The sequence below is a fragment of the Callospermophilus lateralis genome, chromosome 19, assembly GCF_048772815.1.
Source record: "Callospermophilus lateralis isolate mCalLat2 chromosome 19, mCalLat2.hap1, whole genome shotgun sequence".
Lineage (NCBI taxonomy): Eukaryota > Metazoa > Chordata > Mammalia > Rodentia > Sciuridae > Callospermophilus > Callospermophilus lateralis.
The window spans coordinates 38,980,509-39,007,255 of NC_135323.1; the positions used below are offsets into that span (position 1 = coordinate 38,980,509).

General features: G+C 42.7%; 1 pseudogene; it reads right to left on the reverse strand.

Annotated features, from left to right (window-relative positions):
* Nucleotides 1-343: 343 nt before the first annotated feature.
* LOC143638270 (ubiquitin carboxyl-terminal hydrolase 31-like) lies at nucleotides 344-16,808 on the reverse strand (annotated as a pseudogene).
* Between the last annotated feature and the right edge of the window lie 9,939 nt (nucleotides 16,809-26,747).

Genomic DNA, 26,747 nt, shown 5'->3' on the forward strand with positions numbered 1-26,747 from the left:
CACAGTTGTATGATGTGTTGACTAAAATGTTCTAATGTGAAACATGACTATATTAACAGGTAAATTGCAGCAATTCTTATGAGTAATGGTATCAACTTAATTCCAGACATAACATTAGGCATAGTTATGTACAGAGCTTTGTGTTATAGACCTAGGGTACCAGTTCCTCTTCTTCATAATCTCCATCTCTAGAGTTAGCAGATATTTAAGCACAAAAATACCCGTTGCTATATTTTGGATTTTGAATGTCCACAGGTATCCAGCCAGTGGCGCTATTGGGATATGGTGGAACCTTTAGGAGGTGGGGCCTAGTGGGGGAAGTCAGGTTATTTGGAGCCTGCCCTTAAAGGAAGTATGAGAAGCCTGGCTGCTCCTCTTCCCCTCTCTGCAGGGAATGTTTAGTGGAGGCAGGGTCATTGGAGACAAGCTGCTCCTTTCCATCTGCATGTGCATTTGGCTGCTGGGGGCCTGGAGGCTGGTGGCCTTTCTTGGCCTTGTCATCCATGGCACTCTTACTGTCCAACTTAGCAGAGCTTCCACCTGTCTTTTTAGACAGCAAAGTTGTCTTGCCGAGGTCCGTCGACCACCTAGTTTCCTTCTGCTTTAAGGCTGACTTGAAGAAGGACAGCCTCTCGTCCTCAGACTTGCTGTCCCTCTTCAAACCACACCATATGCTCATGCTGGGGGATGCAGGCTGGCCATGGAGGAGCTCCGCACATGATTGCCAATACCTCTGCCCTCCCTGGCTCTGGCCTGGCTCACCTGAGGGGAGCTGGGTTTGGAGATGGAGGTGGCAGTGGCTCTGTCAGATCCCAGGCTTTGTCTGGAGCCCTCCCTACTCAATGTCTGGTCTGAAGTCCTGTTCTTCCCAAGAGGGAAGGGGCCCTGAGTAGCAGAGCCTGAGCGTTTGTTTGTTTGTTTGTTTGTTTTGTATTGTTTTTTGGCAGATGTAGAGAAAGCAATGTAATCGAGTGCAGAAGCCAATTTCTGTTTTTGTGGTGAGGGAGATGATGTGGAATCATGGGACTTGGGGGTTGACTCCTTTTTGAGCTGGGCAGGAGCAGGGAATGAGTGCCTTCCACTGCCTCTGGAAGAATCTGCTTTGCTTTGAGAGCAAGAAGGCTTTAGAGAAACTTTTACAGGAACAGGAGAAGAAGGGGATGTATTTCAAAGAGATGATTCTTGGCTTGCCAAGGCTGCTCTCCCCTTCCACATGCTTTTATCTGGCTCAGAAGTGCCTTTGGAGCTGGGGGACCACTTGGGGTGCTCTCTGGTTTCTTTGTGAGGGAGCCTTGGTGGCCTGATTTCACTTCTTTGACTGGAGAGCTGTCTACGGAATCACTCTGATCCATTTAAGCAATATGCTTATTGTTATCAAATGCATGGGAGACAGGAGGTAAGCGATGCCCTTGTGCTAAGTTTTTGCTCTGCATATCTACAACACTGGAGTTCAATTTGCAGGTATCTGGCTTGTCTCTGAACACACTCTCCATGACAGCCAGGGGAGCTTGGCTCACAGCCTTGTGTTCTCTGCAATTATCACTTGCTTCCTGATAACTGCTGGAAAGGTTCCTCAAGTTGCCAAAGAAAGAGGTGGAGAGAGACCTTATCATCCACTGCCTCCCTCTTCTCTAAGGTGGAGGCAGAGCTGTTGAGACCAAGTCCTCTGAGAATGAGCACATCTGCAGCTTCGCAGACAGGGACCAAGAAGGTCTCATGCAATTTTCATTAATAGCCAAGGAGCTGGTCACAGACGATCTGGAGGACAAGCTCTGGATCTGGACACTCCTCACAAATGGCCAAGTTGAAAAGCAACCATCATCTTCACTCCTTTCCCCTTCATCTTCATTCCTTTCCCCTGTCATCTCCATGGACTTGGAGAGCAAGGCCAAGGAGGTGCATCTGGAAGAGGCTGCTGAAGTCTCACTGGCTTGCTTGCTCCCTGGAAGTCCACTCACCCAGTACTCACAGAGGGAAGAACTTGTGAAGCCAGCTACTGAGCTGTTAGCCAACCATAATGGAATGGCTGCCTGCCTTTGGTAGAAGAGGATATAGGCTGTCTGGGTGCACACCTCGTCTTCCGACAGCTGCTGTACATCACTGTCAATGAAGCAATACCAGAGGCCATCCACAGAGTTCTTACAATATGCTGTGAAGTGCCCCCCATGCGTGGTGCCATGGTGATTGCACACAAAATACAGGTCATAGATGTAGTCCTCAGGGTCCCTCCTGAGTCCATAGGGCTGCCTCCACAGGGACCAGTCAAGGGGAACTTGACCATACTCTGAAGTTTTACATTCCTGTCTCCTTCCTGTGGAAACCTCTTGAGGTGTAATGATGAACACAGCAGGCAGAGTCCACAGGCTCAGTGTGATGCTCCCCAGCTGCAACTGCTTGCAATGTGGGCAACAACAGGCATCATCTGGGGCCAGTCATTCCTCTCGCCCTGGCCCCTTTGCGCTGCATCCCAAGAGCTGCTGGGGTCAGGCGAGGGCTCCAGCCACCCCGCCCGGTACTGGCCCAGTGCCAGGTACTCGGCAAAGAGCTCAGTGTTGCTGAGGTACTGCATCATGGCATTCATGAAGCACGTGTTGCCATGGTTGCGGAGCCCCCCACCACTCAGGCACCAGTGGCTCAGGTGGGCTGTGCAGGCTAGGCGGGCGGTGCGTGCGGGAAGTAGCTGCGGAGGCCGCTGCGGTCTGGGCTGCACCCTCAGAGGTAAGGTGCGAGAGTATGGACAGCTTTTTGGGGACGTGGCTCATGAAGCTGCCTGCCTTACCAACCCGGGGGCTCGATGCCCCACACACCTCAGAGCGCTGCTGAGCCAGCAAGCGAACCTATTTCAGAATTTTTTCACAGTTATGAAAATCTGACTAAACACCTGTATCATACGACTTCCATTATGGAAAAATGTTAATTGAATACATATGTGCCACACACTGTACTCACTATGGAGATAGCAAGAATGAATGAATAATCTTCATTGTAGGATGGGTATAAAGCTAATGGCAAAGTTATGCATGGGGAAACATAATACAAGAACAAATAATGAACCCCACATGGAGAAGGAAACTTGCTGGAGTGACAGAGGAATCAAATGAAGAAATGTGGATGAGATGTGGCATAGTGGGATGTTTGATATGAACTCCAGGCTGTAGGGAACAACATCATGGCAAGACAACTAGGAAAATATAGACACAATGCCATTTCATTTTATATAAATCCAGATATGCAAATTTAGTGTAACAAAGTTTAAGAGGTAATAATAAATTATTACTTTATGAACAAAAATTGAAAAGTGAAAAATTTCCTAAATGTAAAAGATTATTAACTTTAACCTTGTTGAGTTAAGAGTTTCTACAATTTCATGTGACCACTTTAGCTGATTCAGAGAAATTTCTCCCTTCTTTTGTCAAAGTTTACCTTCAAATTTCTGTGAATGCATTTGGTGACTTCCATTCTATAATTTTAGTGTGCATAATTATCTTAGTCCATTTTCTGTTGCTATTACTGAATACCACAGACAAAGTAATTTACAAAGAGTAAAGTTTTTTTCCAGCTCATGTTTCTGGGAATCTAAGGATGAAGTGCTGCAAATGGAAAAGTTCTTCTTTTTGTTGGAGCCTCTTTATAGATTCTCAAAGTGGTGTAGGGCATCACAGGGTGAGGAAAAATGTACCAGTTAAGATTTATCTGCCTCTTTTTTGTTAAAAGCAGAGTCCCATTTGTTACAGTTCTACTCCTGTTACCTCATTTAACCTTAATTACCTTCCAAATCCCATACAAGGATTAAATTTCTAGCCTTTTAATAACTCACAATGGGGATTAAATTTCAACATGAATTTTGGTGGGGCATATGAACCATAACCACAACTCTACAAATTATTTCTCTGTACACTATAAAACCATAACTAAAATCCTCATTAAATAGTGCTAGTTGGTCTCAGGCTAATGCCTGAGGTAAGGTTTCCAAATCTGAAACTTTGAAACAGGATTTGAATGCAATAAAATAACAGGAAGAAGTTCACCAAACCACTATCACATGTTCTGTAGATTTAAGAAAATGTCTGGTATGAACTAATAACAGAGCTTCTGGGCAGAGGCATGTGGAGTGTAACGTGTTCCTCCAAGGTGAATCCACTGTTCCAGAATGCCATGATATCTATACAGTTTAGATTTATTCACATGGAAGAAATGTTATTAAATAATGAAACTTTTGAATGATGTAGGCCTTTGGAGCACTTGTGTAAGAGGCAACTCCCTGATGTTGACAAGAAGTACATAATCGCAAGCTACAGATAATTGGCTGGAGAAGAAAGAGAAAATCACAAGACCTTAGAAGTTATATGAAGCCTATGTAATTCAGCCTTTGAGTGAGGGAGGGATGATGGCAATTTTTAAAATATCGTGGCATGTCCAGATTTCTGTTTCAGAGAGATAATTATGACAACAGTGTAGGGGAGGAAAGACTTCAGGCTTTATGTCCTGATGGGGACCTGATTTGTGTTTAGGTCAGAAGATGGGACCTGTCAGCAGTGTCAGTTTGGGGGAAGAAAACACAATTTCAAAAATATTAAACCAGCCATTCAACAAGTAGTTTGTGAACATTTACTAGGAGCCAACAACCATTCTGTGCTTTAAGAGGTAAAATACAAAGCACTTGGGGCTTGACTAGATGTATTTGTTGAACAGAGTTAATAGCAATCTGCTAGGGGGAGAGAAGAAAAGGGGAAGTTCCTTTTGCCTCTGCAGTTTTACAAAGACAATTCAAGAGGATGGATTTTGAATTTGGTTATAAATGAAGAGTCAATTTTGAGAGGCAGATATAGAAGTAAAAGGATGAAACTGGCCCAGCAGACAAACAAAATTTTCCAAGGCCTGGGTGCTCCAGGTCAGAGCCTGTGAAGCCAGCTTATCTAATTCAGCACTGGTGTCCACTGGTGGTAATGGAAGATTAAGTCCATGTCAAGCAATATACTGGGAAAACCTTTGAAGGACAAGATAAATCCTTTGACTTTTATCCTGAATACAATGAATGGTCACTGGAATATCTCACAAGAAATTTTAAAAATGAGATGAAGAATATGTACTATTGAAGGAATCTAGTCTTGGTATATAGTTGGGTCCTCCATTTAAATATAAGTGTCATCCTGTATCAGTTATTCATTGATGCCTCTCCATATTTAGGCTATTTCTGGTAGACTGCGTCGATATTTTTATGATTCACACAGGGTATTATTATCTGGAATAGTGATTTTATATAATTCTTAACTGCCTATTTTTCTCCTATGTTAAGTATTGTGAATGGATTTGTTAGTTAGATTGACAAGATAGTTTGATGGAATTATACTTTTACATGTTCTAAATTATCATATTATGTTATTTTGTCTTCTTTGCAAATATGTATTCCAAATTCAATGCTGGTTACACCCAAATAAATCATTTGCATTAAATCAAACATTTCATTATTCTTCCTCTTTTTAAAAAATTATTTATTTATTTTTTAAAATAGCATGGCATATCCAGATTTATTTAATGATGTTTTTAAAAGAGGTATTTAATAAAAAAAAGAGACATTGCCAATTTCAGATATTTCTTGTCTTTTAATTTGCAATTTACACAATCCTATTTAAAGCTCATTCATTTTTATTCTAATATAATTAATGATTAAAAACATTTGAGAATCAATTTTAAGACTAAGATTAAAAAAAAAACTTGTTTATTTCTATTCAATTTCTACCTAGTGCTGTTGGAATGTTCTCCTGAATGTTGTGGTGGGTTCTTCCTTTAATCAATAGCATAAATTGTCTTTTTCAGAACTACTGCCTCTAGGAAATCTTCAAGGATTGATATTTTTCAATGCTTTTTCCCTTTATTCAGTGCCACTTAAAAATCTGTCATTTTTTGTATTTATAAGTAGCACCTATTATTTAGAAAGCAAAATTAGCAATAACACCCCTTCATCGAAGACTTTAAGACTAACCTTCCCTCTGACACAAAACTGCAAATTCACATAGGACTCAATCATTAATGACTGCACAGGAGATTAAAATATGGCAATTTACTAGACTGGATATTCTTTCTGGGTAAAAATATCCTGCCAATTATATTGAGTCTATTATAACATGCAAGGAGAAAATATTCTGTACACATGTCAATGTCTCCACAAAGTTCAAGGCCAAACCAAGCCCAAAGGTCAGAATAGGTTTTATAAGAAAAGTGCAAGAAGAGAAGTACTTTGGTTACCAGGGGACAAACATTTGTACCCTGAATGGATGTAAAGAGTTCAAAGGGTAAAAAGATGGTCACTTCTTTGCATTCTCCTCAGGGCTGAATATTCACTGTTCCTGAAGATGGTAGAAAAACAGCTACTTTATTAAATAGGGCAGGTTCCTTTGTTTTACAAAGAAAGAGAAAGACAGAAATGCTAAGGAGGCAGGAAGACATGGGGGTAGGGCAGGCTGCAAGCTTACTCTTGCCCTCTACTCACTTTTGAGTGCCTCAGACATGTGCACAGGACTCAAATGGCTTTATTTTTATCAAACTTCTTCTTTGTGGTGTTTGGCTCATTTTCTAGATTTGTCAGAGGAGCATTTTCTTCAGCCAAGTGTTCCCAGGTCAATAACAACAAAGTCTCATTGATCATTCTATTTTTCTATACATGTTGATGGAAAACTCCCCTCTGCAAGTGTTTCCTTTGGTATTCCTTGTACAAAATGTCAATCTTTCTGTGATCTATTTATACAGAGTATTTGTATATTTTCCATTTGTATTTATTTTCAGAAGGTTTCAATCCTTTTGTGATCCACATAGAACAAGTAATGTTTGATGAGTGGTGGAAAAGAGAGTTTAAGGTGATAGGATTAGAAATGGATGCATAATATTGCTCTTGAGAGCCACAGCATTCACAGAAAAAAAAATCAAAGTTCCTAAATGACAATCAGGCTCTTGAATGTATACCCATAGAGATTGGAATCATACTTGTTTCAACTGGTGGCCTTTGTGACATTTTCAGAGAGAGAAAATGCCTTCCTTAAAATAACACACAAAAAGTGCCAACCTTTGGGAGAAGTATTTAGTTTAAGACCATGACATGATGATCCTCCCTAGAAAGAATTAACCTGGAAACAAAAGCATAAGTGTAAGCCTCAGTGTCCTAGTATTATGGGAATGGTGATTAGAGGATCTCATTTCCACACTAGACTAACACTGAAAATTTGGGACCAGTAATCCATAGAGAGGAGACACAAAGGAGCAACAATGGAAGGAAGTGAGTGTGCAGAGCAGAGCTCTCTCACTTCATGATCCTTCAGTCTCTGACAAAAATGGACCTGAAGATCTGACCAAAAAGAGACACCAGAAAACTAATGAAAATCAACAAATAAGAGCTTCCAATTAAGCTGCTAATTCAGAACGCAGCAGTTTTCAAAATAAATTGAGGGTTATCTGTCAGTTTTTCCTGAAATAAAACCCAGCCAGATACTGAGCTGCTTAAAATAGACTTATTCCTTAGGAATTACCAAAAGGAGAGAAGGACAGGCAATCTATATTCTGTGCTCTACTCCATAAGTGGCTTGTCTTACTGCCTTTTTTTGCACTCAGACTCTTTATTCCAAGACCCACTAAAAACACCGAAATCCTAGATGACTGCTTGTGTATACAAAGCAATGGCTAAAGAAATACATGTTTCACAGCCCATCCACCCAGGATGACTACATAGGAATGCCTTCCTACTGGGTCTCACCTCAGGGAAGTGAACTCAGAAAAGAGAAGTGGCAAGGTGAGGCTGTCAAGTCCTCTAGAACTGCATAGGGTTACACAGCGGACCTTCAGGAGCCTGAGAATATCCACATGTGCTGTAAAGCTGCTTGTTATAGTCAGGCAGAAAAATAAATGAAGGGTAGTATTGGGCTTAAAGGACCGGTGAACATTCCCAGGGATATAGGCCAGCAAGAAACTTTTCTATCTGGAGAGAGAAAATTGAATGAGGTAGTAGCAGAAAGGTGGAGTTTGGGGGTTTTTGCAACAGCTCACAAACAAAATGTTGATGGGCTCTTGGTTTCCAAACATAAGACTGAAAGAGGAAATAAAAGGCATGAGAGAGATGAAAGGAGAATGTACCAGAGGGCACACAGCCTTCTCTCTTGTTATCTCTACCAAATGAACCAGGAGAGGAGATAATTTAGTGCCTCCATTTAACCTTCATGTGCAACTTTAACTTGAGCTGTCAGTGCATATTCTAAAACATGTTGCCAGTAACTGGAGTTGACACTGACCTTGGCAGAGTTACTTAACAATTCTCTATCCTTCTCCACTGAGTCTCCTCCTTGGAGAAACTTCCCTTCTTCACCCAAGAAACTGCATCCTTTTGATTCCTCAAATCCTTCTCAGAAGGTTTCAGAGATTCTTAAGCCTTAAAACGCTATTAAATATAGCAAACATATCAATGTTGCAAGAAGGATTAAGAGTATGGAATAAATTTTGATGGGTAGCTTTGTTACCACATACTCTGTTGGTCCTTACTATTAATTAATTAGTTAGATAGACAGACACTTGCTTTATTTGATCAGAATCTTATGTGAGACCAGTAGGTGATTGATATTCCCTTCAGGATTAGGTTTGGTCCAGGTGCTCTGTGTCCTCCTAAATTTAGAAGCTAAGATGAATTTGTTCCTCTTTTGCTCTATAACACCAAGACATGCTCTGTAATTTGGGTATGTACGCTTGGCCTCCAACTGAATTACAAACAACTTCCCTGGAAAACCCTTTCAATTTAGTTAGAATTGATATTCCTGACAAATGCAGCATTATCCAACACATACAGAATAACAGCTCTGAGTTTTTAGGGGGAAAATCCATGGTAAACAATATTTACATGACTGTGTCAAACTTTAAAGAATGTTAACTGGATTTATTTACTCATGGAGTTCTCAAAACCTTAAATAGGGAATAAGGGGAGTAAATGAGCTCTCTGAGTCCTAGATCAGACTCTTAGTGACTTTGACTTGGAGCAAGTTATTTAATCTTTCTAAGGATTAATTTACTTATCTTCAAAATGAAGATACAAACACTTAAATCACAGAATTCGTCAGTGGACTAAATAAGATAAAATATCCAAAACAGTAAGATTTTTTTTCTATTTGTTTTGATATGTATTTTGTACTGCTATGCTTCTACATCCTCATGTAATTTAGATTATGTCTTTGGCATACTGAAAATGAAGATTTAATTTTAATATACAAACAAAGCAGAAGTATTGCTGTTCATTTTTAATTCTAGATAATCACTCTTCTATTAGATGCCCCAGTGGAAATGCACAGAAGATCTCTGGGAATTATCTGATCACTTTGTGCCCTTTTCATGTGACCTCAGTTGTATCCTCCACTGGTCATTGATTTTTCTATTGTAGTTTTATAGAGCTTTAAATGGCCCTGCACTAATGATGCCAATGTGTTTTAAAACACTGAAAGGTAAACTGATGCCTCCTACATACAGTGCACACCCTTCCTGAGAAATTAAATCCCTTTAGAGGCACTGTCCTTTGTTCTCATATTACAGTGAGTTGAGTTGCCTGACTTGCTACTCAAGATACATCAGGCTATCTGAGCTCTGAGTTCCCAGTCATATACTTTATATATTGTCATATCATCCAATTTATTCAGAGTGCAATAAAAATCTCCACAGAGATCACTACCTTGGTGATAGTTCAAATGTTAGTTTTAGCCCATGAAAAACTCAAAGTAAATTGTACATTTTTGGCTTTTCAGAATCTTCCCAACCTATTTCATAAGAGATCACATTTCAGAATTAGAGGGGATTTTATTTTTTTTATATAGGAATTTGTAAGCATGCCCTTTGGAAATAAGAGAGAATTGTGACTGGCACTGGGATGAAGGTAGGAATTTTGGCAATGATGGCTAAAGAAAATTGTGTAGCATTCCAGCAGGCACTAAGAAACCAATTTTCTGAACAATTTAGTACATTATCCTGAACAAAATTATTAGATATAATAAAAAGGAAAGGTAAAAGTAAACAAACAGATCTGTTAACCTTCTTTTTTGTTCATATTTTAAAACAATCCTTGTAAATTTCTGAATTTAGGTAGATTATTTCATAGACATCAACATTTTGAACACCTAGAAAAAATTGTAAGCTTAATTATAAAGATATCTATACTTTCATTTGTTTAGCCAATTTAAATTAAACTGTTTAAATCATGTGAATAAAAGATATTTGGATCCATTTTTTAAATTTTCATGAGCACTCCTCATAAATGATATATGGACATACGCACATACAGACACATAACACAAGTGTGCACACATAACATACAACACATAGCACAAGTGTGCACACATAACACAATAGTAGAGGCCTTGTAGCTTTTCACAGGTGAAATCTCCATTGCAATGTTTAAAAACTCCACAGTTGATAAAAAAATAGAACTCATCAGAAAAACATTAACCTAGGTCTGTATGAGCTCAAAAAATAAAATTGAAAAAAGCATCCTGGCTATCACCTGGGTTTGACTCTTCTTTTGATATCTCATCCTTCTTCCTATAACTTGCATATGGGTTTGAAGGTATTCCTACAAGTAAGCCTCAAGGTTTTTTACATTGGAAATAGGCCTTAATGGTGCTCATTATTCATTAGCCTCCAGGTGTGGGAGAACCATTGTCACAGTTGTAAGGATAGCTAAACTGGAGTTCTGGATATCAGCTGTTATGGATTTGAGCCAAATCATCTTCTTTTTGGTCTGTAGAAATTGCTTTAGTTAGTCTCTCTGGAATCCAAATCAGCTGCTATTCTCCCTGTGGAAACACACAAACAGACTCCCAACTCCAGACAATCACTGGGTCAGGACCTTTAATGATAATAACTGTAAGCTGATGCAGCTGTAATGAAAGCTGTAAAATACCAAAGCATCTGAAGGTAAATGCTATCACCATAATTGAAAACTGGTGTTCTAGATGTCCTGTGGCAGCACCTGCAGCAAATAGGGAAAAACTGATGACTCATTAGTTATTGGCATTGGAATGGCAAAACTTCAGGGGCGCTGGGCATGTCCTCCTCCCCGGGAAGCCCCATGGTGGGGGGGCAGGGAAGGGCCGGCAGCCACCTCCGCTGCTGACTGGAAAGTTCCTGCTGTGCCCGTGACCAGCTCGCGCACGCGGCAGCCACCATGCCGGTCCACTTCATGCACCCTCTGGTGACGAAAAGAGATTAGTAGCAGCCTCCTATTGTAACTCCTTCCCTGATAATCCTTCCTCCTCTGAACTTTCTTCCTCTTTCTGACTCGAGTTCCTAGGCTTTTATCAAAGTATGCTCTAACTGTTCTTGGTTTTACTGGGGTGCCTCCTTCCTTTAGCAATTTACTTAAAACCCTTTCAGTTTGATTTTTACTAACTTCTGATCCCATGTTTCCGTAACATAGACAACACAATACACTAAGACAAAACAAAAGAAAAACACAAGGTATCAATCTTCTCCATTTTCTTGAAATTGCCATTCGTCCTCTTGCCCTATCTGCTTCCTCAGAGTTGAGCAGCTTTCCTCCTGTCCTATCTATTTCTAGGGACAGGCAGCTTTCCTCCCATCCTATCTATTTCTAGGGATGGGCAGCTTACCTTGTCACTTACCCCTGAGCGTCCCGGAGTTCCCCTGAAAGGGCCATCATTTGCCACAGTCCAGCTGTGCAAAATAACCGGGAGGTGACAAGCAACTTGAAGGTTGAAGCAGGAACTGCTTTATTGTGGGGAAACTGAGTGGGAACTCAAGGTAGCGGCACCCAAGGTAGCAGGAGCCGCTTTTTTGTGGTACAGCAGATGTATATATACCTTACTGATTACACATAGCTTGTCTCAATTAGCATCATCTAGATACAGTAGTCAGCCAATAAGGAATCCTCATCATCTTAATGGCTGGATGGCTTTGCCTCACAAACCACTCCTCCTGGAAAACTGCCAGGTGCCATCTTGACTTGGTTGTGGCCCTCAACATCTAATAACACCCATTCAATATTTTATGCATTTGTCATATAAGAAATATTTACATAGGTAAAGAAAGAATCTGTGATGTAGGAAGAGATAAAGCAGAATATATTACCTGGGTTAACAATGGAGGAGATAATATAACTGTGTTCAACATCGTTACATTTTTGAAATGTTTGTATTAGTGCTTTATAGTTATACATAGTATTGGAGTTCATTTTGATATATTTATAAATACATATAATGTCATTTGCTCCATTTCAATCCCCAGTATTTTTCATTCAACCCCTCCTCCCACCCCTGATCCTCCTCCTCTACTCTTAGTCTTCCTTCTATTTAATTATTTATTTTTAATAGACACATCATGGTTTCATACACAAGAGAAATGCATGGGATGACTTGTGGCATACAGATACATAATTTAATGAACTTTTCTCCCTAGTTCTTCCCCTTTCCCCCCTCCCCTCCTTCTATTTTTGACATGTATGGTATTCTGTTATAAATAGGATGTGGCAAAAGGTTACTTGATGTGTAGAGTTTTTAAAGTGAAAACCACATCCTGTTGTCCCTACACTTGTTTCTCAGGTGTTCCTGATTCTCTTGTGTACCTCCTACACCTGGTCTACTGGGGACCCTCCTTTCCCTGTCTCCCTAATCCTGATGCTCCATCTCTTTTGTTAGTTATTTAAATATACTTTGGAGGAAAGTAATTCTTCCAGAAAGTGGGGATGAATTATATTCTCTGCCTGGAATGAAAAGGAAGAGAGAATGACTTTGGGAGGAAATGGCCCCAAGTCAGGAAAAATTCTAGGAGAAAGAGGAAGCAGTTATGAACCCATGCTCATCTGCACCATGGGGCTGTTATATCCCAACTATCAGCTACACACACACACACACACACACACACACACACACACACTGCTGATATTGTAAGCTATGAAGCTCAATTCCATTGGTTCTGAAACCTTGTATACACCAAGATTGTAGGCCCATCCCACCTTGTTGACAAAGTCCTCATCCCATAGCTCAGAAGACTTGAATCTGGGTATAAATCATCCTGTATTGGCTGTTGCTCCAGTACTTCCTCTCCCAAGTTTGCAGCAGGCTCTCCTGTGAATAAGTGGGAGGGCTCCCACATGGCAAAGTTGGTAGGCCCTTTAGTCTTGGGCACCTTGTTCTTGTGTGCCTTGGTCTTGCGTGCCTTTGTCTCAGGTACCTTGGTCTCTGGTGCCTTGGTTTTGGTTGCTAATGAGTGGATAGACCTTGCCTTAGGGTTGGTCTTTTTGGAGGTGCACACTAGGAAAGGAAGGCCAGAATGGGGTGTGAATTAGGCATCCCATGTTTAACCCAAAGACTTGGTAGTAGGCATGGTTCAGTGGACCTTATCTGATATGCCATGCATGAGGTCAACCTGACCAAAGGACCCAAGGGAGGCAAAAGTTTACCAGATGCAACATCTAGGAGAGTCAAGTGGGAGGACATTTGGAGTGACTGATATTGCATGCACTCTATCCTCCCGGGACTCAATTCCCAGGCGGATGGTGTGTTGTTTCTTTGGACAGACAAAGAGAGAAAGGAGCTCTGTACTAGGCTCAGTCGATAGGCAGTTCAAACTGGGGTGGGCAGGACCTCAGGTGCTAGGAGCTGTTCTGCTTGTAAGACCAAATCCCCCATACTGAAGGAAAAGTTCTTATTTGGGACAACAACTTGCTTTGGCCTTTGTCACCATTTGCACACTATCATGGGCTCCTATGGGAATGTGGGAACCTAATCTGGCTTTTGGACAGCCTCAGGGATTGGGGGCCTTGGAAATTCCAGCCTCAGAGTTTCAGGAGGAGGTTGGCACTGGAAGACTCCTGAAAGCTCATTTTTAGATTCTCCATCTCCTCTGCAGCCTCAAACTCCATGAACCTTGGTGGGATTTTGGTAAGGGAGGCACAGGCTGAGCTGAGAATCAGGTTGGCCATACCAGGAAGGTGCTTGTGTGGGATTCTAGGCTAGGGAGTATTCTAAGCTACCAGTAAGAAGCTGGTGGCAGGAATTGGAGCTGCGTTCTGGAGTGGGTCAGGTCAGTCCCAGGAGGGAACTGCTACATAGGAAGAACTGCAGTTCTCAGGTGCTAGTACATCAACTAGCACCTGAAGGGCATCAGCTCTGAGGGACCCAGGCAGGTCCCCCAGCTGACCCTTGTTCTGGCTCTCTCCTGTTTCTGCCAGGAAACCACACAATCAGATAAGTTCCAGAAACTGGTCAGAGGTATGATTTTTGTGAGGGAACATCAAGGGTCCTGACCCAACTCAGGGGTAATGAGGCTGGGACATGAGCCCTGGAAGGATCACCTGGGAGACCAGGTTACAGGAGGAGTCATGTGGAAGTGGAAGCTAAACTGAGAAGAGTGAGTTTCTTCCCATGAGGGCTGGTTCTTCCCTCACTTGTTAGAATGGCAAGGATTACATAGAGCAAAGGCATTAAAAAACAAGACATGTCCTTGGGGCATCTGAGGTGCTTGATGGCCCTGACCATGCACTCCCAACTGCCACCCTCTTCTGGAATATTAGGTTGAAGTAGTAGTCACTTTCATGATTTATGAGTGACCCCACCTTGTAAAGAGGTGCCAGTTCCCAGACAGGTGGCCTGAGTGAATTTAATGCAACTTTTTTCCCTCTACAGAGCCATCAAAACAGGATATTCTCTGGCTGGGCTGGTTACACATCCCCATCCTGATCCTGAACCTCAAGGCAGAGTTGGAATCAGGAGTATGGAGGCTGCAGTTTCTGGGATTGTTGCAGAGAGAATGCCCAGCTCTCAAGCTAGAGAGAGCCACTATTTGGAGAGCTAGATGTGGTGGAGCCAACACATAGGTAGGTGACAGGCTGTACCAGACCTTGATGTTCAAACAATTATCCCCCACAAGTAGGCTGTGGGTGCCACAGTCTGGCTGGGCAAAATAACCGGGGGGTGACAAGCAACTTGTGAAGGTTGAAACAGCGAGAGCCACTTTATTACGGGACAGCAGAGGTATATATACCCAACTAATTACACATAGCTTAACTTAATTAATATGATCTAGATACAGCAGTCAGTCATTAAGGAATCCTCATCATCTTAATGGCTTGCTGGTGTTACTTCACAAATCACTCCTCCTGGCAAAGTGCCAGGCACCATCTTGACTTGATTTGCATCCCCAACATCTGGGCCCTGAAAAATGTCTCACTTTTCTGCAGTGTCATGGAAGACCATTCTGTCAAAGTTGCTTGGGTGCTGACATTCCTGCACACCCTTCTTCAGGCCTTCTTCCATGGTTATGGTGAACTCCCATCAGGACAGAGACTAAAGCACTGGGCTGGAATTCATCAGGATCAGCATCCACAAGGTCACTCTCTTTTCTCAGCTTACCAAGCCAACATGCCTTCCTACCTTTGTTACATTTGCCCCATCATGATCAACTCAAAGTATTGGCATTGGAACTTCAAGACACTTAGACCAGCCTTAACACCAAGGGCTGAATTGACCAGTATGATTGTGCTTGGATTCCTAAATGATGCTGTACTATGTGCTGAATGTTTTTATTCTCCAAATTCACCTGTTGAAGCCCTAACCCCCAATGTGATCGTATTTGGAGATTGGCTTTAGTGCTTAGAAGGTTAGATGAGATCCTGAGGGTGGGGCCTTCTGAGGGCATCAGTGGTCTTCTTGGAGAAGGAAGAGACACTGAAGAATTATCAGTCATGTGAGGGAAAAGGAGAGCCAGCTGTATTTTCAAGCCAAGAGAAGAGACAGTTTTTATGGGACTTTGGGTCAGACACCCTTTATCTAGGAATGATGACTCCAGAACAGTGAGAAAGGAATGCCTGTGTTTTTGTTCTCATGTTCCATAGTGTCATGTGTGGCAGCCCAGGCTGACTAAGACAGTGCACAGAATGGACTGAGAGCACGGTTATAAACTGGGACAAAGATGAACATCCCCATCCAGTATCCAAAGACAGCTTCCCCATGAGTGCCACATCACCAGAGGGTCCAAATGAGGAGTTTATGACAATGTGTATGGGTATACACAGAGTACTGTCTTGGGGCCAGCACCCCTAACCCCACTTGTGGTTGTGATGTCCCCTGTGCTGGGAACAATCAGGTCTATGTGGAAGGTGAAATGACTGGGGGAGGCACCATTTTGGGAGTGAGACAGCCAACTTTAATTCCTGGCTCCCATTATCCCCAGGAATCACCTCTGACCTTGAGTCCTCCATGTGATGGTGATGATAATTGGAAAAAAAAAGATTGCCTACACTCACAGGACTGTGATGGGTCCCTGAGATAAGGCACATTTTATTCCCTGGTGTGAGATGAATACACCTGGGAATGTAGGTGTCTCAGCTTGTCCCCCACCCTCAGGACCTTTCTTCCAGTTCCCTACATCCCAGCCTCCTCTATGCAGCCCATGTTTTCCTCCTTGCAGAGCTCAAGAAAAAGCCTGTGGAGAACACTCACATGAAGAAGCAGGAGAGTGCTTCCACATCGGGAGTCTGAGGAAGGTGCCTGAAGACCAGGGTCTTGAAGTTGCCAGGGCTTGAAGTTCTCATAGATGCTGTGAGGTCTGCTGGAGTCATCTGGTGGCACCGCAGCTGGGAAGGTGGGGGGTGGGCCTGCTACATACAACGTACCTGGCCATTGGTGCGCATTCATTGGGAAGATGATGGGGGCCAGCTGGGCAAATGGTTGTGGTGCTGGAGGGCAAAGGCCCAGGTGCCAGTAGATCCCATAGTTTTTGATCCCCCCACTGGCTAAGGCAGGAACAGTGGTCCTCAGGGCAGAAAGTGCCATGAGGAATGGAGCAGGATGATCCACACCCACACAGAATACCCCTGGGGCCCTCCAGTTTAGGGGTGCCTGAGTGTGGGCAATGTTTTGAATATGAGGAGGCCCTGCTGGCCTCAGTTTTGGCCTATGTTGTCCACAGGTGAACAACCCAGTCACATATGATTGTCCAGGGTAAGTTGACAGCACCAGAGGTTTACCCTGGGAGATGGGTGCAGTCACACATGGTACCAGGAGTGGATCTCAGAATAGTTGGTGTGTTGGCACAGGGGCAGCTGGTAGAAAGGGCTGGCCTTTGAACGCAGACATGTGGGCACCAGGATTGAAATTCATGCCTGGTCTCTGTGATGCAGATACTATGGAGGCAAAGCAAAGGGGAGAGTGGAGGAGGGGAAATGGCAGTAGGATTGAGGCCCCCCAGTTCCTTAGTCAGTGGGACTCTGAGGACAAATGCTAAGAGCTCAGGGCCCTGTGGGCAGGGAAATTTTGCAGTTTGAAAATGTCTCTTAATGAATTTCATGCTGTGTTCCCTTAGTCATAGTTATACACAGAGAAAACTCATTTCAAGTACACCAGGATTCCCTGAATGCTATCTGTTGGCCGTGACACCTCAGCTTTCCCTGCGTTTCAGAGACCCCTTGTGCATCCTTTGAAGAAAATCTATTGGCCTTCTAGGTGACTTCCTAGAAATGGATCAATTTGACTCTGTTCATTGGAAGCATGCCCTGCCACATGCTCACCAACAGAAAAGGGATCTTCTCCAGAAAAGATGCAGGTACTCCAAGGCCACTTGTGAAGATGACTGTTTCTAAAGATTATTGCCCCATCACCTCCTCAGCCTTCCTTTTGCTCATACTCCTTGTCAACCACTCCACTTCTTTCCTAGGCTTCCACAAACAAGCAAAAAATACCTGAATTAGATCTCTGCCTAGCTAGAGGCTGAGGAATCCTGAAGTTCTCCCAGGAGCACATTCTGCCCAGCATGTGGGTGCTTCTCCCAGCACTTCCCACAGCAAACACATATGGGGGTCAGATTATGGCCACCTGTGTCCCTAGTATTCATTGGTTCCTGCCATGATGCAGGAAGCTCCTTTCCCAGGGAAGAGGTCTATGTGATAGACACTGAGTTCCCGAGATCCTCTTCTGGGCTCACCAGCCAAGGCCACTGAGGTTTATAAAGTTGATGCAATGGTGAGGATTGGGGTTTTCCAGAGATTTTCACAGACACTGGTCATTTTTATTGGGTCTGGGAAATGGAGCTATTCTGAGGTCCTTTTTCTTTGTGCTCCCAATAATGGAAAGGAAAGTGTCATACAGATTCAGGACTGCACTAGCTGCTACCTTTGGCAAGGTTGTTGGGAGCACATTCCTATTCACCAGAACATTATGCAGAGCAGTCAAAAATGGGAGGTCCATCACACTTCAACATTTGCATGTATTAATCAGGATACCTGACTAACTTCAAATGACAGTTTGAGTAGGGCCCCTTCCTAACTGTGTGCTATACTCCTTCCTGTCTTCATAAGAACTCAGTCATCTTCAACCTGATACTGCAAAATGAAGAATACCCCACATGGTGCTCGCTTTTCATAGAATAGCAAACCAGGGAGATAAGCAAAGTGTTGGTGTCAATGTAAAAACAATGAGCTAAGGCTACACACAGAGAGTGTGAAATTGATAACAATTCAGAAGACCTCACAGAGGCCTAAATCTATGTTGGTTGAGTTTCCTGGGTTCCCTGCCCTTCAGGAATCAAGGACACCTGCTGTCAGAATGGAAGATAAAATTTTCCTGGGCAAGAAGTTGGTGAGGTACCCTGGGCTGTGGCAGCTGGAGTGCCCTGCAGCCTCACTTAGAGGAAGTATATCACACTGCATTTGTGGTCATTGAGAACCCCTCTGGGAAGTTTTCTAGCTAAAAACATTTATATCCATTGCCCAGTTATGATCTGAGACTCTCGGTCAATCCTCTCAGAATGATATCATAGGCAGCTTTCATGTGAATGAAGAATGAACACAGGGTTCAGCATCTCGACTCCAGGGAGCCCTAACTGACCACCACTGAGACACCATCTGTGACTGCCTAAAAAGCCATGCAATGACCTATGTCCATTCTACCAGGAATCAATCCCTTGGCCTCTTTTCTTTCTAGGGACACAGTGTACTTCCCCTTATTTGTCTGGACTTGGGTCTTAGGAGTCCTCCTCCCCATCAGTAGTACCAGTCTTCCTGGGCTTCCTGGGCCATGTCAAGTGCATTGTCTAAGTCTCTTTTCTTTCTTTACTTCTGCTCAATGAGTTTAACACAGGGGAAATACACCATTCTAACTCCCCAGGATTTACAGGGTGACTGGCAGTCAGTTAACAAATCCCTGGCCCTCCAGGCTTACCTCCTTCTAAAGGTCAGGACACTGGACACAGTGTCTCACAGTCTCCACAGTGGGAAAAAGTCAATACAGGACCCAGAGAGTAACCTTCCTGTAACAGATACTCAGGGTCCAAGTGAGCCAAGCTGGGCAAAGTTTAAGTGGAAACCCCAGTGGAATGTTGGATCCAGACATTCTGCCGTGGGGGGTGGGGTGGGGGGACAAGGGCAGCTGGCCTGGATAGGGGCTGGGCAGATATTCCATGAAGAGCTCTGGTAGGTATAAAAGAACCTCGAGTTCCCTTCAGGTAATTCAGAAGTGACACAAGTTGTGTGTGTCTCTGGGTCATTTTGAAGTATTTTCTAAAATCCACAGGAGAGTGAGTGGTTTGACAGGTGCCCCTCTATTTCAACACCCCAATCGTCTTTGCTCCCCCTGATGGACAGGACCAGTGAGTCATGGCTCTCATGATCCACACAATCATGGGTATAAATAGTCAATACTCTAAACTGTAGGGTGTGGATTGCATTTTATGTATAGTGTGTGTGTGTGTGTGTGTGTGTGTGTGTGTGTCTGTGCGTCCACACACACACTTTAAATCCCATCCCTCCTCTGCAAAACACACACTTGGATGTTCATGAAGTATTCAACCCCTATTATGAGTCTTTTCAATGAATGGGGGTGAGGGACCATGATACTCAGGCACTAAAAAGAAGCTTTTTCCATTCTTCCTTCACTTGTTATCTATTATTTGATATCACTGATGATATAGCTGGTGGGGGACTTTTTATTTTTTTTTCACTAGTGATATGAAATATGCAGTATAGAAAAACTATCTTCTTCTATTCATTCCAATCAGTTCTTTTCTTTTTTGTAAATAATCCTTTACTGTAATAAATGCTGGAGAACAGATTTTCAAAGCAAGCTTTATTTGCTAGACCCAGGTCTAAATCAGGGGCCTTGCATACTTTTGAGGCTTTGCCACTGAGCCTCATCCCTTACCCCATGCAGTTTTGCACTGTTTCAAACTGCTAGACCAAAAGTGCACATATAACAACACTAGCCAAATTCAATTTGTTCAAACTGGCACACTGAAATGTCCTTTCATTCTACTATCTGACCATTGCTCTTGTAAAGTCCTGAACTAACATTGATTGCTGAAGGGTAAAAAAAAAATTAGAATTTTGAACCTGGATGTCTACCTAATCAGGAGCATTGTGGGAATGGCTAAGGAACCTGTCTGCCTCCTGTAGTGTTACCGAGATATTCTTTGCCAGAACTGTTCTTTAATGGAACCTACAGATGGACTAGGAGGAAAGCACACATTGCAGTTTGGAGAGTGAACACAAATCAAATGGAAGTAGTGTAAAGGGCTTAAAAACACTGAGTACATATGAGGACCTATGTTTCCAAGCACTGCAGCAGGGTGGTCTCTAATGCAAGCATGGCCGGTTTGTAACAGTGAAAATCACTTTGTCATTTCAGACGCTCCTGCTGAAGGAAGGGCTCTGGGACGAGGAACTGCCTTGCGGGAGACACCTCGTAGGCTTCCAGACCCCCTTCCTCACTTCCTGCACAGCACTCTCGGCTCCCCTCCTGCAGCCCTGAGGCATGTGCACATGCTAGGCTAGAAATGGCCCTTGTGGGTCGCCATCCAATGGCTCTAGCATCAGTTGCTGTTCCAGCGGGGCAAGATGAAGGCACGAGCAGGGTCAGTGGGTACCCAAGGCGGTTGGCTATTGTTCCCACGATGGCGTCCAGAGCCAGTCCCATAAGGCCCAAGGTACTGGACCACCAACCTCTCACTTCCCCAGTGTGTCCCTGCCCAGGCTTCCATCCACAGGGCAGTCGGCCTCCTTGTGAGTGTGTGTCTGCGCCGGGGACACCGCCTGGGCCCCTGCGCCTCGCTGGGCAGCCTGGGGTGCAGGCCTTCCCTCACTTCTGATGGCCATGGGCTGTGCCCCGACCAGGCCTGTGCTGTGCCACAGCCTTCCCTCCTGGAATGAGGGGCTTGTTGGCCAGTGGGGTGCCAACACCAAGACATGGTCCATGTCCCTTGCAGCCTGAGTGGCGCCGTGCTCCAGGGAACTTCTGCAGTGCTTGAGAAGTGTGGGCCCAGTCAGCAGGTCAGCAGCTCCTGTTGGTGTAAGACAAAGTGTCCCGGTCATCTTCTTATTCCCCAGTGAAAACTGTGAATGTCAGAGACACTGTCAGCCAGCATCCGGGTTGTCAGGCAGAAGGACGCTCATTTTTCCTGATGTTAGTGACTTTGCCAAAGGGAATACTGAGCCGCTTTTGCTGAGTCTGATGTGATCACATCAAGATTAATGTACCCTCATAGGTTGGCTGTTGGTGGAAGAGTCTGGACAAAGCAGCTAAATGATTACAGGAGAAACATTTGACCACAAGTTGTTTTGCAATTAAGAAATGCATATTTTATTATTAAATTTTACACAGTAAAATTGATTATATGCTCTCATGTGTATGTTGGTGGACTGTTGGGGGGTCCGTCCTTGTATGTATTTCTGGATGACAGAAAATTTTCCTTTCATTTTGATGGGCATGAAAATCGGGTGGTTGCTTGGATGAGAAAATGAGATGCTGTGCTGGTCCTGGAGGGATGGTAAGAATTCAGAGGGCTCCAGATGTTTTCACTGTTCCTTTGGTGGAGTGGTGGTGGTATCCATAATTTGTGGATATTACATTCATAATTTGGAGCTTGCTGTGTTTTTGATGGACTGACGAGGATGTGGTATATGTTAACAAGTGTGAGTGCTCTCTAGGTGGATACTTGAGATCAAGGGAAAGTGTGACTAGTCTTATGAGACTGATCAGGGTTTGCTATATTTAGAGGGCGTGAGAAGTAAGGGACATAAACTCAGGGAGTTGGGCTTAGGTGTTTGTAATTTGTTTTTTGTAACATTTCCCTGTGGTCTTCTTGTATATTTGTTTTGATCCATGAATTAACACATGCTGGGAAGTTTGTGTATAATCTGTATGTTTGCATATGAACTATGATAATGAATGTTTGGGTATATATCTCTGGGTTTGCATTGTGATTGTTATAATTGGGAAATGGAGGACATGGTGTTTTGGTATGTGGGATTTTGACTAAATTTTATTTTCATGTATATGTACTTGAGTGTGTGAAGACTGGTCAGTTACTAATTTTCTGGAGTAGTTGGATGAATATATTCACTGGGTGGTGTGGAGATGGCAGGTTTCTATATTTTGGAAGACAAGGAGATATTTCTTCATATTTGGAAGTGTGTGAGCTTGTATATGAAGATGATAAAATATTTTGTGTATACTTGGGTATATTTGCATATTTGTTTGCAGTGGGTAACCATGTAGACATGAGGTACTATGGAGAGTTACTTGTGTTTTGAATTTTTATTAATTACCACACCTCAGGTGTGTGTGTGTGTGTGTGTGTGTGTGTGTGTGTGTGTGTGTGTATTTGTATTGCAGGTAGTAATAATAGTTGTGAGGAGAAAAAAATTTTAGGTGTCCATTAGTATGTGTATATAAGGAACATGATAATTGATGTATGCTTTCTGGGGCCATATATATGTTAAGTAGAAAGTTATTTGTAACTGAAAATTAAGGATATATGTATGTGATGGATAGGTGACATTGTGCATTTACACAGAGTAGTTTGGGAATTGTGTTTATATGTGTTAGGGATACATGATACAGTTATTTCTTAGAATTGGAGTAGAGGTAAAGTGTATTTTATTTTATTTTATTTTATTTTATTTTATTTTTTTATTGGTTATTCAAAACATTACAAAGATTGCAGAATCACATCGGTTACACATCCACATTTTTACATAATACCATAATAGTAACTGTTGTATTCTGCTACCTTTCCTATCCTCTACTATCCCCCCTCCCCTCCCCTCCCATCTTCTCTCTCTACCCCATCTACTGTAATTCATTTCTCTCCTTATTTTTTTCCCATTCCCCTCACAAACTCTTATATGTAATTTTGTATAACAATGAGGGTCTCCTTCCATTTCCAAGCAATTTCCCTTTTCTCTCCCTTTCCCTCCCACTTCATGACTCTGCTTAATGTTAATCTTTTCCTCCTGCTCTTCCTCCCTGCTCTGTTCTTGGTTGCTCTCATTATATCAAAGAAGACATTTGGCATTTGTTTTTTAGGGATTGGCTAGCTTCACTTAGCATAATCTGCTCTAGTGCCATCCATTTCCCTGCAAATTCCATGATTTTGTCATTTCTTAGTGCTGCGTAGTACTCCATTGTGTATAAATGCCACATTTTTTTTATCCATTCATCTATTGAGGGGCATCGGGGTTGGTTCCACAGTCTAGCTATTGTGAATTGTGCTGCTATGAACATCGATGTGGCAGTATCCCTGTAGTACGCTCTTTTGAGATCTTCAGGGAATAGTCCGAGAAGGGCAATAGCTGGGTCAAATGGTGGTTCCATTCCCAGCTTTCCCAGGAATCTCCTGCTTTCCATATTGGCCTCACCATTTTGCAGTCCCACCAGCAATGTATAAGAGTACGCTTTTCCCCACATCCTCGCCAGCACTTGTTATTGTTCGACTTTATAATGGCTGCCAATCTTACTGGAGTGAGATGGTATCTTAGGGTGGTTTTGATTTGCATTTCTCTGACTGCTAGAGATGGTGAGCATTTTTTCATGTACTTGTTGATTGATTGTATGTCCTCCTCTGAGAAGTGTCTGTTCAGGTCTTTGGCCCATTTGTTGATTGGGTTATTTGTTTTCTTATTGTTTAATTTTTTGAGTTCTTTGTATACTCTGGATATTAGGGCTCTATCTGAAGTGTAAGGAGTAAAAATTTGTTCCCATGATGTAGGCTCCCTATTTACCTCTCTTATTGTTTCTCTTGCTGAGAAAAAACTTTTTAGTTTAAGTAAGTCCCATTTGTTGATTCTTGTTTTTAACTCTTGTGCTATGGGTGTCCTATTAAGGAATTTGGAGCCCGACCCCACAATATGTAGATCGGAGCCAACCTTTTCATCTATCAGACGCATAGTCTCTGATTTGATATCAAGGTCCTTGATCCATTTTGAGTTAACTTTTGTGCATGGCGAGAGGAGGGGATTCAGTTTCATTTTATTGCATATGGATTTCCAGTTTTCCCAGCACCATTTGTTGAAGATGCTATCCTTCCTCCATTGCATGCTTTTAGCCCCTTTATTGAATATAAGATAGTTGTAATTTTGTGGATTGGTTTCTGTGTCCTCTATTCTATACCATTGGTCCACCCGCCTGTTTTGGTACCAGTACCATGCTGTTTTTGTTACTATTGCTTTGTAGTACAGTTTGAAATCTGGTATCGCTACACCTCCTGATTCACACTTCCTGCTTAGAATTGCTTTTGCTATTCTGGGTCTTTTATTTTTCCATATGAATTTCATGATTGCTTTATCTATTTCTACAAGAAATGCCGTTGGGATTTTGATTGGCATTGCATTGAACCTATAGAGAACTTTTGGTAATATTGCCATTTTGATGATGTTAGTTCTGCCTATCCATGAACAGGGTATATTTTTCCATCTTCTGAGATCTTCTTCTATTTCTCTCTTTAGGGTTCTGTAGTTTTCATTGTATAAATCTTTCACCTCTTTTGTTAGGTTGATTCCCAAGTATTTTTTTTTTTTTTGAGGATATTGTGAATGGGGTAGATGTCCTCATTTCCAGTTCAGAAGATTTGTCACTGATATACAGGAATGCCTTTGATTTATGCGTGTTGATTTTATATCCAGCCACTTTGCTGAATTCATTTATTAGCTCTAGTAGTTTCTTTGTAGACCCTTTTGTGTCTTCTAGGTATAGGATCATATCATCCGCAAATAGTGATAATTTAAGTTCTTCTTTTCCTATTTTTATGCCTTTAATTTCTTTCGTCTGTCTAATTGCTCTGGCCAGTGTTTCGAGAACAATATTGAATAGAAGTGGTGAGAGAGGGCATCCCTGTCTTGTTCCAGATTTTAGAGGGAATGCCTTCAGTTTTTTTCCATTTAGAATGATGCTAGCCTGAGGCTTAGCATATATAGCTTTTATAATTTTGAGGTAAGTTCCTGTTATCCCTAGTTTTTCTAATGTTTTGAACATAAAGGGATGCTGTACTTTGTCGAATGCTTTTTCTGCGTCCACCGAGATGATCATATGGTTCTTATCTTTAAGTCTATTGATGTGGTGAATAACGTTTATTGATTTCCGTATATTGAACCAGCCTTGCATCCCAGGGATGAATCCTACTTGATCATGGTGCACAATTGTTGAGAGCCACAGCCGAAGGGGCTCCAGCAAACTTTCAGACTGCCAGCTGATGATTGGCTCACAGCGGCCCCAGCAACACCTAGCTGATTGGCTCCTCTGTGGAGATGCTCATTGAGCTGTTTCCCTGCCCTTTCAGACTACCAGCTGATGATTGGCTCACAGCAGCCCCAGCAACACCTAGCTGATTGGCTCCTCTGCGGTGATGCTCATTGGGCTGTTTCCCTGCCCTTTCAGACCACGGAGCTGCTCATTGGGGGACTTTTTTGGCTCCGCCCATGCGACCCAGCCAATCGGCCTCAAGAGCAGGAGGATTGTGGGAAGAAGAGGTTGTTGGAGTGTGTGGCGTGTGGGAAGCCGGTGGTGGCAGTTGGGCTCTGAGGGTTTTTTCCTGAGGAGCTGTTTTGTTTATCTTGTGTGGTTCTAAAAATAAAGTTAGTTTCTTTTGACAAGTGGCTCCTGAATTGTGCCCAGCCAGACTGTGGCATTTGGTGGCCCGCACGGGGAGCGACTGAGGGTAAGTAAACCGCTCGCCCCTGAGGGCAGGGTGAGAGGATGGGGAGCCATTTTAAGATTCCTCTTTTGTTTTGCTTCATTTTTGTTTTAAGTTGCCTGTCCCTGGAGATGAGTGAGACGGAAGAAAAACCGCTCACTTCTGAGGAAAAACTATTTACGTCTGAGGAACAGATAGGGAGAAAGGACGGATGCACATGTAAGGAGGATAGAAAGGTTATAATGATTTTGTGTGGTTCCATTTTTATTTCATTCTGTCTCGGTTTTGTTTGGCGTCATCTTGTTGGGTTGTATTATAGTAGAAACACGGGATCAGAAATTAGTAAAAAACAAACCGAAAGAGTGTTAAGTAAATTGTTAGAGGAAGGAGGCATCCCAGTAAAATCAAGAGCAGTCAGGGCATACGTTGATACAATGCAAAAATGTAGCCCATGGCTTTTTAAGGAGGAGTTGTTAAGTATATCACAATGGAACCATCATGGTGAAGATTTAAAAAGAATAGAAAAGAACAGCCCAGGAACTCTGCCAGCTGGCACATTGCCATTGTGGACGTTCGTATCTTGTTTGCTTAGTCCAAAACCTTCAATTCAGACAAAGGTAGAGGAAGGAGAAGACATATTGATTCAAGTAAATGAGGAGGTCTCTCAAGTTAGTCAGAAAGAGGAAAAGATTCAAGGAAAAGAGAAGGTCTTTCGAGCTAATCAGACAGAGAAAGAAAGTTTAGAGCAGAAAAAGCCATCAGGGGGAAAGTTACAAAAGGAGACTGCTACTAAAACCTTTCTATCACCAGAGGGC